Source organism: Papaver somniferum, chromosome 9, assembly GCF_003573695.1.
Source record: "Papaver somniferum cultivar HN1 chromosome 9, ASM357369v1, whole genome shotgun sequence".
Lineage (NCBI taxonomy): Eukaryota > Viridiplantae > Streptophyta > Magnoliopsida > Ranunculales > Papaveraceae > Papaver > Papaver somniferum.
In genome coordinates, this window is record NC_039366.1 from 171,996,800 (window position 1) to 172,009,385 (window position 12,586).

The 12,586-nt window shown below is 39.9% G+C and overlaps 1 long non-coding RNA gene across 4 annotated transcripts; it reads left to right on the forward strand.

Annotated features, from left to right (window-relative positions):
- Positions 1 to 1,190: 1,190 nt before the first annotated feature.
- LOC113309325 lies at positions 1,191 to 4,650 on the forward strand. 4 transcript variants are annotated; one of them, XR_003340522.1, is made up of 7 exons: positions 1,191 to 1,332; positions 1,503 to 1,624; positions 1,714 to 2,383; positions 3,138 to 3,229; positions 3,505 to 3,572; positions 3,757 to 3,901; positions 4,215 to 4,650. It is a non-coding gene; the product is annotated as an uncharacterized LOC113309325 (long non-coding RNA). The 4 variants fall into 4 exon arrangements; XR_003340523.1 differs by having other exon boundaries at positions 2,211 to 2,383; XR_003340524.1 differs by having other exon boundaries at positions 1,503 to 2,383; positions 3,505 to 3,591.
- Positions 4,651 to 12,586: the final 7,936 nt, after the last annotated feature.

Sequence of the window (12,586 nt, forward strand, 5' to 3'; positions counted from 1 at the left end):
AATAGTTGAAAACCCCGAAACACATATGATTTTATGCTAAACCAAATGATTCAACATATTATGACTTTTTCACATATTGTTTCAATCAGAACCCCTCATGATCCTTTGATAAAGCCTACCAACATGGGCTAGAACTTAATCCTGCTAAACCAAAAAGTCACCCAAACCATAAGGGTTCACATCATATGAGATAGAATATTAAGGTCATGAAAACCGAAATCAAACATCCCATAAACATACATAGCAATAATATACAACATTCAAGCACATGCTATATAATCATAAACTATCACAATATAAACCAATAATTTTATTCATAAATAGATAATTTTATTCATATAGACCTTACACAATTATTGAAACAAATCAAAAACTGATGTCTATTATCTTTGATTAATGAAACTCTAAATTTGTCCTTTTAGAGTTTCCTTCAAAGTTGAATCCGGATCTGAACATTTCACAGGATTCCAATCGTCTTCTATGATTACTAGTCTTGATTCAAGACTAATAACATTGTCATTTGACTTTCTTTACTTCCTTTCACAAATCCTTTTCCATGTTCCTTACTTCACACAAAATTAGATCTAATTTTAGTGAAAGGTTCTTGAGAAGATTATCATTGATCGAAGAGATTTCTTCATTAGAAACATCTTGCTGAAGTTCTGGAGATGAATCAGAATCACCATCATAAGACTCGGGACGAAGTTTCTTGTTAGGAAACAATATAGTCTAGACTTTTTTCGGTTTTGCGAGAGTTGCAGCTAGAGGTAGACATTCTGTCAAATCTCTATAAAAAAAATGAAGTAAGAGGTCTTCCCTCTTATAAGTTCGAGAATTTTTCTCAAAATCTTTGAGAATATTATTTCAATTAAATTCTTAACCGAAAACAAAATCATTTTTAGAAATATTCACTACAAAATCATTGAGTTTTAGCCACGACCCTATTACCACGGATTCATGGATCCCTGGCTAGTGATCACATTTTTCCACACCTAATCGGTAGTCGTGGAAAATAGATCACTGATTTGCTACGGCCAAATATTAATTTGCCACGAGTCCAGTTTTATAAGGAGGGAATCTGTCGAATGGCCTCTAATCACGACACAGTGGGTCCGTGGGTACTGTGGGATTTTTGTCACGACATAAAAGGTACCGCCGTAGCTAATCCGTAAAAACATTCACACGAACAACCCACGTTTCACCCGAGAAGCAAAATAAATCCCCACTCCTAGTCCCCCTCAACTATCTTCTTCTTTTTTTCTTCGACCATGTATCTCAGAGAAACAAACACTGATACTTTAAACCTCTCTACACGTAAAAGAAATGTTGCAGGTAAGTTAGGGTTTGTGTAGATTTAGTTCTTTCTTTTGATTTTCTGAACTTAGGGCTTTGAAGTAGTATTTTAGTTTGTTTTGTACTTAATTTTAGTTCGTTCATAAATTTTTCTGTCATATCGTAGTTTATCTTCTTCAATTTAAACTATTTCTTTCATACTTGTATAGGTTCGAATTGAAGAAATCAAACAATTTATTTATTTTGCTGGAATGCTTCATTGACTTATACCTCGGGTTGTATGTCCGACAAGATGGAAATAAAATTTTCTACTTGTTCCTTTAATTTTCTGGTACGATTCTCCTTTAATTTCAGTTTTAGTTTGTGATTCACCCGAATTCGCTATTTATTTACTTATAAGTTTCTGTATTATTATACTAGAGCGCATGATCTGTGTTTGAGAAAATTACAAACTGAAATTCGGATTATATTTTGTGGTAAATCAATCCAGTTCATTATATAGAACAAGGACAAAGAATTCTGATTGTGTTAATCCATGGTCGGTGCTTCTACATTTCAATTTCATTGGAGGTTTAAATTTTTTCCTTTCTATTTTTCATGCTGATGGAGTAAAGATAAGTAGATTGTATGAACTTAGAAACGTATGTATATACCGTTGTTCAAAATATTTCAATCAATTATGAGATCAAATATCATCAGTTAGTTCAATTTTATTTTGTTGTAGCACTATAAATTCGAGAATTGCAACTTTTAGTGTTTGTTTTGAAGTTTTACTTAACTTCACATTATTTTCCTCAACTAAATGGAATAAATTTTGGTCAGTGATTGAATGAGTGTAATATTTATTATTTAAGGATTGATCTTGGTTATATAGTCTTGTAATGTATAAACAAATATTTACGAAATGTATGTGGTAGAGTTATTGGGATTCGGATGGAGCGATAAACCATTTATCAAGGATGATGCAATGGTATTAGAAAGGGTTGAATGCATTCTTAGATCACGCCTACATCCAAGTAATTTCAGGTGGCAGATGATCAGAAGCCTGGGAGGATGAGCATAATAACCACAGGCCGATGAGATGGAGCTGGTATAACATCTTTCTCATAGTTATCTCTAGTCTTGAACTTATCTGCTTAATAATCTGATATCCTTCATCCAATTTCGGTTCTCTTAGTTGGTATGACGTTAGGTTGAAAATGTATCTTATTGCATACGTGGTGCATTTAACCATTTTTTTAGGTCATTGTTACTTATGACAAGCTAATGTCTTTTTGAGTTCTAGTTATTTATCAAAACGATGCTGACAAGAAAATGGTTGGTAAGAAGATCAAGATTTGGTTGCCTGATAATCGAATGTGAATATAAATTTTGATTATAGAATACAAATGTGGGTTGTGCATTTTTTAATTTCGATCACAGTTTATACAGGGCGAGGTCACAACTTCTCACAGGTTACCACTGGCACTGAAATATGTGGACTATAATACTATATGATATTACTATAAGTACATTGCTTACATAATCATATAGGGAGTTGGTGTGCTGATCCATAATCATATACAAGTTAAGAATTATTATTGCGTTGTGTTTTTCTCGTGCATCATATATTCGTTTTCTTTTTAAATTTTTTCCACTATTATAAGTACATTGCTTACATAAGTTACATTATACTTGATCCTCCGCATATTTTATGAAGATTCTATTGAATCATTGATTCTTTTGTACCTGCCAAAAAAAAAAGCATAAGGTGAATATTATGTTAATGCAATTATTGTGCTTTGTATTTATAGTGAAATTTTGGTTTGAGGTTTCTTAGTGCATTTATTTTTTGGTAAATACAGGTCTTATATGTTGGTGGCGACATAGAGAGATTAAACCCCGAGGAAGAACAATGGGAATTAGTTAAAGAGCTTAGAGTTCCAAAAATACAATCGTAAGTAGAGTTCCAAAAATACAATCCATTTCCATCTTTCTAAAAGTACGAAGCATCTGAACCTTTGGTTCTTCTGAAACGTGAGATTGGTACTTTCTTATACCAATCTTTCCTGTTTATAAATGGAAGATGCTTAGTTATCTAATGAATGTTTACTTCTGTATACATGTGAATATGCATTCTTCTTAAAATTCATGACAACTCATTTTTTTAATTGGAGATATCTTTTACCATTTTTATGTTTGGTGACCTCATTTTATGTTGGTTATTGACAGCTGATTCTCAAGGCTCTCTAAATTTCTTGTACAGATATCAACACCAGACTTGCAGTTGCAGGAACATTGTAAGAAAAACAAGAAGATGTATAATTTTGTTTCCTAACATATTTTGGATTGTAACTAGGATCTGTAAGAAAAACAAGAAGATGTATAATTTTGTTTCCTAACATATTTTGGATTGTAACTAGGATCTTAATGGATCTCAATAGTAGAATACATGTTCTAATTTGTTTGTTACTTTATTGGCAGCGGATACATGGACCCGGAGTATATTATACGAGGAACATCCACTAACAAAATGATGTATACAACTTCGGAGTGGTGGCCCTAGAGCTTATGACTGGAAACAACAGATTGCAGTGGAAAATGAAGCTTGAAGCTACTTATAGATTCGGTAAGTTCATACTCCTTGGCATCGGTACTGATGTGACGAATTACTTGTCAAATCTCCAGTGAGGTAGAATTCTATATTTGCAATTGCATTTATTTTACCCTGATAGCTTGGGCTTGGACACAACCCTATAATTCACTACAACCTTGTATTTCCTTTTTTATAAATGGAAGATGCTTCGTTGTCCATTGAATGTTTGATTTTTTGTTTGCACATGAAACTAGATTCTTTAAAATTCATGACACGTCATTTTTTAATGGGAAATATCTTTTACCATTTTTGTGTTTGTGACCTCATCTTATGTTGTTTATGGCAGCTGATGCTCAAGGCTCTCTAATTTCATTAAATTTATGTTAGGCGGAAAAGAATTTTAATTGATAAATCTGAAGGGGCAACAACCAAGTATTATTGGGGGTGAAATTCAGGAAAATACCTTTAAAGCTGCTGTGAGGTCTAGTGGTGGCAGTAGAAAATCCTAGGATGCACCTCTTGACTATAGAGTAAATGAAGCAAGTACAGATGGAGAACTCGTGCAAACTTAATATTCGTTAAAGTAAATTTACCCACGTAATCTTGATTAAAGTAAATTCACCCCTAAAGTTGTTCCTTTTCTAGTACCTCTTGTCAATCATGATTTTGTTTCGTTTCAATATCAAGAATTGGCGATTGTATAATTTGACTTAGTAGCTTATTTGTGTTTTAAATCGTTATGTATTTTATTTTCATTAATAAATGAATGAAAGCTTTTAATATTTTCCTATTTGTATTTTCGGTGAATGAGCTTAGAATGCACTGTCAATACTTGCTAAAAACCTACCTATGGCTCATAGACAGAATACATAAGAAATGAGGAGTGACCTTTTACCACGACCAAACATGCGGCAAGTACGGAAAACATAGCAAACATGTGTAATCAATAGAGAAGGTTGTTAGTCGTGGCAAATGATCATGAGGCAATTGCTACACTGTCCAGTCGTGGCTGAGATCGTGACTAATACCATTAGCCACCGGGCTATTTGTTACGCCCTGCTAGCCGTGGCAAAGTATCTTTTGCCACGGATTTTTGAGCAATTGCCACAGACTCTCGGCGTAGCTAAAGGTGATAATTTTTGTAGTTATTTTTATCCAAATATTTACATTTATATCCTTACTGTGTACTTTTGAGGGTAACAAGTAAGGATTCATGATAACCAGTTAGGTTGTCACTTTTCGGTTGTTGAATTTTCTTCCCTTGAAGATTTCAACATTGTTACAGATTTGAGGAGACATTATGTTTGAACTTTTAGGTTCAACCCTTAATCTTGATGCAAGATTTTGATGTTCGAAAAACTTATTCTCCCTTTTAGAAGAGAACTTTGACCTACACTTAGATCTTGACTTTTCGGTTTTATACAGTCTCCCTCTCTGTTTAGTATCAGGACATCGCCTTTGATAATGCCCTCTTTGCTTGCACAGGAAGCAAACACCAAAAGTATTATGTTTTCTGGATCTAGATTCCACAAATTTATTTAGCCTTACCTCTTTGTCTTTTGATGCATTCATACCAGGTGATGACTTTCCAAAGCAATTGAGTCTATCTCTCAGTTTCTGATTTTCTGCTTTTAACTTCCTTATCTCATCTTGACAACATTTAATGTCGAGAATGAGTTTAGATGCTTGTACCTTTTCGGAACATTGAGTAACCTCGATTTTCTCTAGTCGCTTGTTAAATTTTTTCTTATCATTCAGAAAACTCCGTTTGAGTTGATCAAGCGATGATTTTATTTCAATGATGTCAGATTCAAGAAGGTGAGTTCTTGTATCTTTACATGGAAATATTTCTTTGAAAATCGAAGGAGTAAACTCTTCTTGAGTATCCAGAGTTGAAGGAATTTCAGAGTCATAGACTTATGCAATGGTTGCAACATGATCCATCACATCAACTTGATCATTCTCGTTAGGACAATAATCAAGTGTGGCAGTGTAAGCATTTCTTTTCCACTGTGTATCCTTAGTTGGACAATCTAGATAAATATGACCAAACCCTCTTGTTTATGGGTGAAAACTATTTCTGCCGGTTTTGGTAATTTGGGGTGTGTGGATGAGAAATGAATCTAAACCCTAAAAAAATGCACTGCACGGGAGTGCTTGTGATTCGAGAAATCAATATGTACAACTCTGACCTAAACTAAGAAATGGCCGTTCCAGACTTGCTTCGGTCACAAAGTGAAGGAGATGGGGTTGATCTTAGGGAGGGAAGCGAATAAGGTGTTGATATTGTGAAGGTGTTGGCTGTGTATGACTTGTATCATAAAGCTGAACTGGCTTGCAGAATGTAAGCTATCAGTTCTAGTGTTTGGATACGGTTGTATCAACACTTGGTTTCTGTCTTGTGTTGTTTTGAAATAGGGTGGAGAACCTATTTATACAAGTCATTGAGCCTTACCTACGTCTCTCATGGGAAGTGGAGAAAGTGGAGTGATGGAGTAGTGGAGTTGCATGTGTTAGTGTCACACGATTAGTCTTGCCCACTTCTCCCATCATCACTAACCGTCCATGTCTTCCTGACACATTCTTGTGATGGCGCGTTGTGCGCTGCACGCTGTAAACCGCCAGACCAATACCCCAATATGTATCCCCCTGTTTGTGACATGATTAATGTCTCGAGTGTGTGGATCGTGGGACCCACAAAAGGTAGCATGTGATTCTAGATTAAATAACTAAGTTATTTAGGAAGTCGATATTTGTGAAATATCGTGTGTATTCTATGCAGGCAGTGCATCAAATATAATCAACATATGTGAAGCATCGCTGTTTTAAGGCTTAACGGAGTAAGTCACGATTAAGCGTCTTAAAATAGATGCATGTCTAGCCATCTTCAAGTGATCGTTTGGAGGCTGTACAGGTAAGTCCTGACTTGTCCGATCACTTTGTGCGCAAGAGTGGTGGACGGTGGTTGTGGTGATGCCTCACTGGTCGCCTAATTCCTGTCTTAGGTTGTCCGTCCAAGCTGGTGAAGTTGGACGGACAAGATGGATTGCGACCCACATCTGCGACCGTTGGATTAGGGTTTAGGAGGTGCTCAAACACCAACCTTTAGCTTGGTAGAATCCAAGCGTGGGAGACATATTTGGCAGGGCCGATCGGGCATGTTTGCAGACGACATGCTGGCGTAGGCGCCTATACCTCACTGTCTCATGAAGGTGCAATCTAGACCACTGAATTTGTCAGGCAAAGAGGAATGGCTGAGATTGATTTGCGACAGAAATCTCATGTCGCAAAGGCCGCGCGTCGTGCCTACTTCGGACGCGTGTTTCGAGACGACCAAGCCTGGTCGGTCTTGGCCGATCAGTCAGGCGTGCAGACGGCGGGCTGTTGTACACGTATGTACCTTATTGTCCCATAGAAACGTGATATAAGCCACTCAATTTGTCCGGCGAAGTTGAGTGGTCGAGATTGGTTTGCAATTGGGAAGTGTGACCACGCCTAGTTTGGGCGTGCGAATCGAGGCAAGCAATCATGGTATGCCTTGGACGATAGGGTGTGGAGGTAGATGGGCCCACAGTGATCGTGTTGATACTCACCGGACCTGCTTAATCTATTCCTGGAACCTTCATTCGAGCAAGAGAAAATGGACGCTCGTGATCGATTTGCGACACAAACCATAATTAGGGTTTTTGGCCGGCCGCGTGTTAGCTAGTTTGGCTAACCGATAATACGTGTTATATACCTCATCTGGAGAGGCTGATTGTGTGGGGCACTTATTAGGCCGGTGCTGAGTGCGGTGGTATGTGTCCGACCATCTCATGGTTAATCTAAGCCATCCAACCATGCTGGTGAAGTTGAATGGTCGTGATCAATTTTAGGTTTTTAGTAGACTTTTCTGCGACCCTCAATTCTCCACGCTGACCCAACTTCGTACAATCGTATATTACAATCTGGTCAGGTTAGGGAAGAGTCGATCATGCAGGTAGGAAGAAGGTCCACCGGTGTACATGACAAGCTTTGCCTAACCGGTCATGGGATAATCTACGCCGTCCAACCATGCTGGTGAAGTTGGACGGTCGTAATGAATTTGAGATTGCCGTAGGCGGTCTTGTGCGCACAAACTTTTCCAAGCTGCTCCACACCAGTCTGGATATCCATTCTGGGCTGGCGTTTGGTGATTATTTTGTCAGGCATGACTTTGCACCTTTGTGGCCGACTTGCGTGGTCGTGATTATTTCCAAGACTGTCGTAGACAGTCCAGATGCTCGATCGAGTTGGTATAACACTCCGAGAATTGCAGCCTGTACGGGTATTTCGTATGTGCTTCATTATTAACGCTTGGAGATTCGTGTTTCTCTGCTGAGAGCAACACTCAGTCGTCATGCCGCACCAATAAATGAGAGTGGAGCATTACAGGAAATACAAGGATGGTCATGCATTAATTGATAATGCTATAATTTTACAGTGAGGAAGTATTCACCATTTTATTAGTGGCTTTATTTTTTGCAGGATGTTAGCGCATAATTTGGGCTTTCATAGTTTTAGCCCTAAAATGAAAATTCACCATCAACATTAAGTCCCCTGCCTAGCACATAATGGTTACACTATTGTGGGGTAGGCATGAGATGGTGACAAATTTGTATAAGGAAATGACCAAGTTAAAGTGAATACATATTTATAAACACCGCCAGGTGCTATCTTGGAGATGGTCAAATTAGGGTTTGGGAGAAAAGCACGACTTGGTCGGCGTTGAGACCTCAGGATAAGATCCGTTGTATCTGATTCGGTCTTCCCTTAGGGTTTCCTTCAGCGCGTATGCGGGGTTTAAAACCGCCATTCATTGATAGGTTTTTCTTGCAGAAACTTTATCTATACAACATGTCGAACAGCAGCAGATCATCTTCTTCGTATCACCCAGGATCTTCTGTTAAGCGCGCACGCCCATTTGAGGTTCAAGATGAACATCTTTGCGATGACTCTCGTGTTCGTGCTCGCCGGAAGCCGTACCAGTTCGTTCTCCCTCTTTCTTGCAGAGACGCCCATGTGTGACAGTGGTCGATGATGATGATTTGACCAGTCCTCTTCCTTCAAATTCAAATACAACCACCCATGTTGATCTCGATGATGCCGATTTAGGTATCTCGTCTTACGAATATCCCAACGCAGGTCTTCCATTCGATATTCACATGAAATGTATGTCTTCCAGCTATCGAACCATCGGCAGATTCTTGGTGCGGAAGGAGTTTATGCCTTTATACACAAAATTATGGAAGATATATGGCCATATTGCAACCAGGAATGTAGTTCAACACTGTGCATCTGCTTTGGTTACTACGGTAAACTGCCTTCTTCCCCTGATTGCCGAGATGGAAGGCATCTCTATCCGTAACGTTGCCGAATCAAAATTTGAAGAGTGGGAGAACATGGTGTCTATCTGTGAATCGATGGGATTCAATGTGGGTTGGCTACGGCAGCGTTTTGACATCATCAAGGTTGATCGAGTCGGCATCCTTGCGAACGTAGTTCCTGCTGCGAAGGCTATCTTGGAAGAATAAAATGCTCTGGCCGCTGAATCGGATAAGGTGGAGAAGGCAGTACAGAACTTGAAGAATAAGACAGAGAGATATCAAGCTAGGTTGAATATGATGCTCTCAAGGAACTATAACCTGCTGGATGGCCTCTTCTAAGCCGCATTCAGCTGTATTCTTTTATTATTAATGACGTTCATGTCAAGAAGATTTCTGAACATCTTTGTGGGATAAATTGCATTGGTTTTTGATTGGTGAAAATGGGTTTTTTCATTAATGCATTTCTGAATAAATTGATAATTCGAATGTTTAATGAAAATAAATGCATGTATTGTTGTGTCATGAGACAGAAGCGGACAATGATCAATCATGATATGCCTTGAGTCATTTTCCGTTGATGACCGCTTCTAACTTGCCCCCGTCCACCTTGATGATCTTGTAGTAGCCGGTACTGTAAGCCTTAGTGATTGTATATGGACCTTCCCATTTCGGTAAGAATTTTGGTGCAGACACGTCTTGCTGGATGTGCTTGGCCGTCTTCGAAACCAAATCTTCCACTTTGAAAACACGTGGTTTCACGGTTTTGTTATACGCCCTGGAAATTCTATTCCTGTACACCTGAATGCGTTCCTCTGTGTTGCTTCTTCTGAAGTCCAGAGTGTCTAACTCAGCTACTCTGGAGTTAGATGCTTCAGCCTCGTTCCAGTGGACCCCGGTTGCTGCTGCAATCCTGGCTGATGGGATTTTGATCTCTGCTGGGAGAATTTCGTCTGCACCGTAAACAAGTGAGAATGGAGAAACTCCAACAGAGCTTCTGGGTGACGTCCGGTATGCCCATAGCGCCATTGGTAACTGGTCATGTCATTCTCTAGGATTATCATGTATTGTTCGACTGATAATCCGGATCAACGTCTTATTGGTACTCTCATCTTGTTCGTTTCCTTGAGGGTAGTAGACAGTGTAGAAGACCTGCTTAATTCCATATTCTTCAAGTAACTCTTGTACGTGTTTGTTGACGAAGGGAGTACCATTATCAGTGATAATATGCTTAGGCACACCAAAACGACAAATGATATACTCTTTAATGAAAGCCGCAATTGTTGATCCTGTAGTTCCTCGCAGAGGAATGGCCTCCACCCATTTAGTGAAGTATTCTGTTGCGGTTATGATATATTCGTGCTTCTTCGATGATGGCGGATTGATTTTTCCGATAATGTCCAGTCCCCAACTGTAAAATGGCCACGGACTGCTTATAGAGTGTAAAGGGGTGGAAGGCGCGTGAACAAGGTTCCCATGAATTTTACATTTGTGGTAGCTTTGAATAAAAGAAGCTGCATCGTCCTCCATGGTCGGCCAATAGTATTTCTCGTGTATCTGGAGAAACAGTTTCATCTTCCCTTGATGTTCCCCTTCGTGCGTTTTCTTCAGCATAACCGAGATTTCTGTCCTAGACAGGCACCTCAATAGATCACCTCCGAAGATCTTGCGGTATAAGATCCCTTCGTGAAGTACGAACCGCTTGGCCTTTTGCTTTATCTTGACAACATCCTTTTGACTAGCAGGAGTTGCCCCGTCGCGGAGATAGCTAATGTGCGGCTCTCTCCAGTCCCCAGTGTGGTCCACACTAAAGACCTCCAATTGGTGTGGCGGTGCTTGAAAATTTGAGAAGGACTTCTGAAGCAGTCGGGATTGAGCCTCCATTTCCGTCCAGAAATAGCCCAGGCGTTGAAATCGTCGGTAAAGCGTTACCAGCAGTGATTGTCCACAAATTTCATTGTGAAAGCGGTTAAGTTGTAGTTGTGATTCATCAGCCCCAAGACATCTCGATAGGGAACCATCCAGGTTTTGATGATATAACATACCATGATGCATGAAGAAGTTCTGCAGGGTTTTGAGACTGACCTTTCCTTGGGAAATTGAGCTGCTGATCTCATGAATGATTGGAGTTCGCCAATCGCAAATCTTGGTGTCTTTGTATTGTGACAGCCATGTTGATTCTATGGTTCTCCTCTTTACTGTCAAGGTTTCTTCCAAACCTTCGAACTTCAATTCGGACGCCAGCGTGGCTAGATAATCGGCGTGTTTGTTGTTGCTGCGACCAACATGGATTATGGTTGCATCGACAAAGTAGTTTAGTAACCTTTGTGCTTATGACCGCTATGGAGCTAGCGTTACTTCCTTCAATGCGTATACTCCATTCATCTGGTTCACCAGTAACTCGGAGTCACCTCTTATCTCCAGACGTGTGACTCCTGCTTGCTTGGCTATTGACAGCCATATGAGGAAAGCTTCATACTCCGCTGAGTTGTTGGTACATTGGAAGTCTAGCTTGAAGGAGTGTGAGAATACTTCCCCAGTTGGGTATACTAAGACCACGCCCGCTCCTCCGGTGTTATTGCTAGGGGTGGCGGATCCGTCAAAATACAACAGCCACACTTCTTCCTCGACAACAGAGATGTCTGGAAATTCTCCAGGAAGATCCTCGTGTAGCCCCGTAGTGCCTTCTCCAGGGAATGCTGCTAGTAAGACTGCGACTGCTTGCCCCTTGATAGCTCTAGGCGATGCACACGTTATGTCCATCTCTTGTTGGAAAGTAGGTAATTCCTAAACTTCTTAATGGAATGGATTAGAGCTAAACATGCTTTCTCCGCCTTGGGATATCTGAGTTCAGCGTCTCTTAATATTCGGCTGAAGTAGTATATGGGACGTTCGATTCCCTTGTCGTCCTCTTGAGCGAGCAAAGCCCCGACGGCAGTATCACTGAAGGCGGTGTAGAGACACAACGGATTCCCTTGGACGGGAGACTTCATGATGGTTGGAGATGATAGTATTCGTTGAATCTTTCGAAATGCTTCCTGTTGGGTTGCGGTCCAGACGAAGCTGGCTCCTTTCTTCAGCAAGGGAGTGAATAAGGAAATAAGTTGGGCCAGACCAGGTATAAAACGTCAAATGTAGTTCACCTTGCCCATGAAGCTTTGGAGTTCCTTCACAGTTCGTGGAGGCGGCATCGTGAGGATGGCTTGAGTCTTGGACGGGTCTACCTTGATCCCTTCTGCAGTTACTTGGAATCCTAGAAATTTGCTTGTAGAGACACTGAAAGCGCATTTCAAAGGGTTTATCTTCAATTTGTATTCTCGACACCTCTCGAACACTTTCCGTAAGACTCCAGTGTGGTCTGCTCGAGCTCTTGACT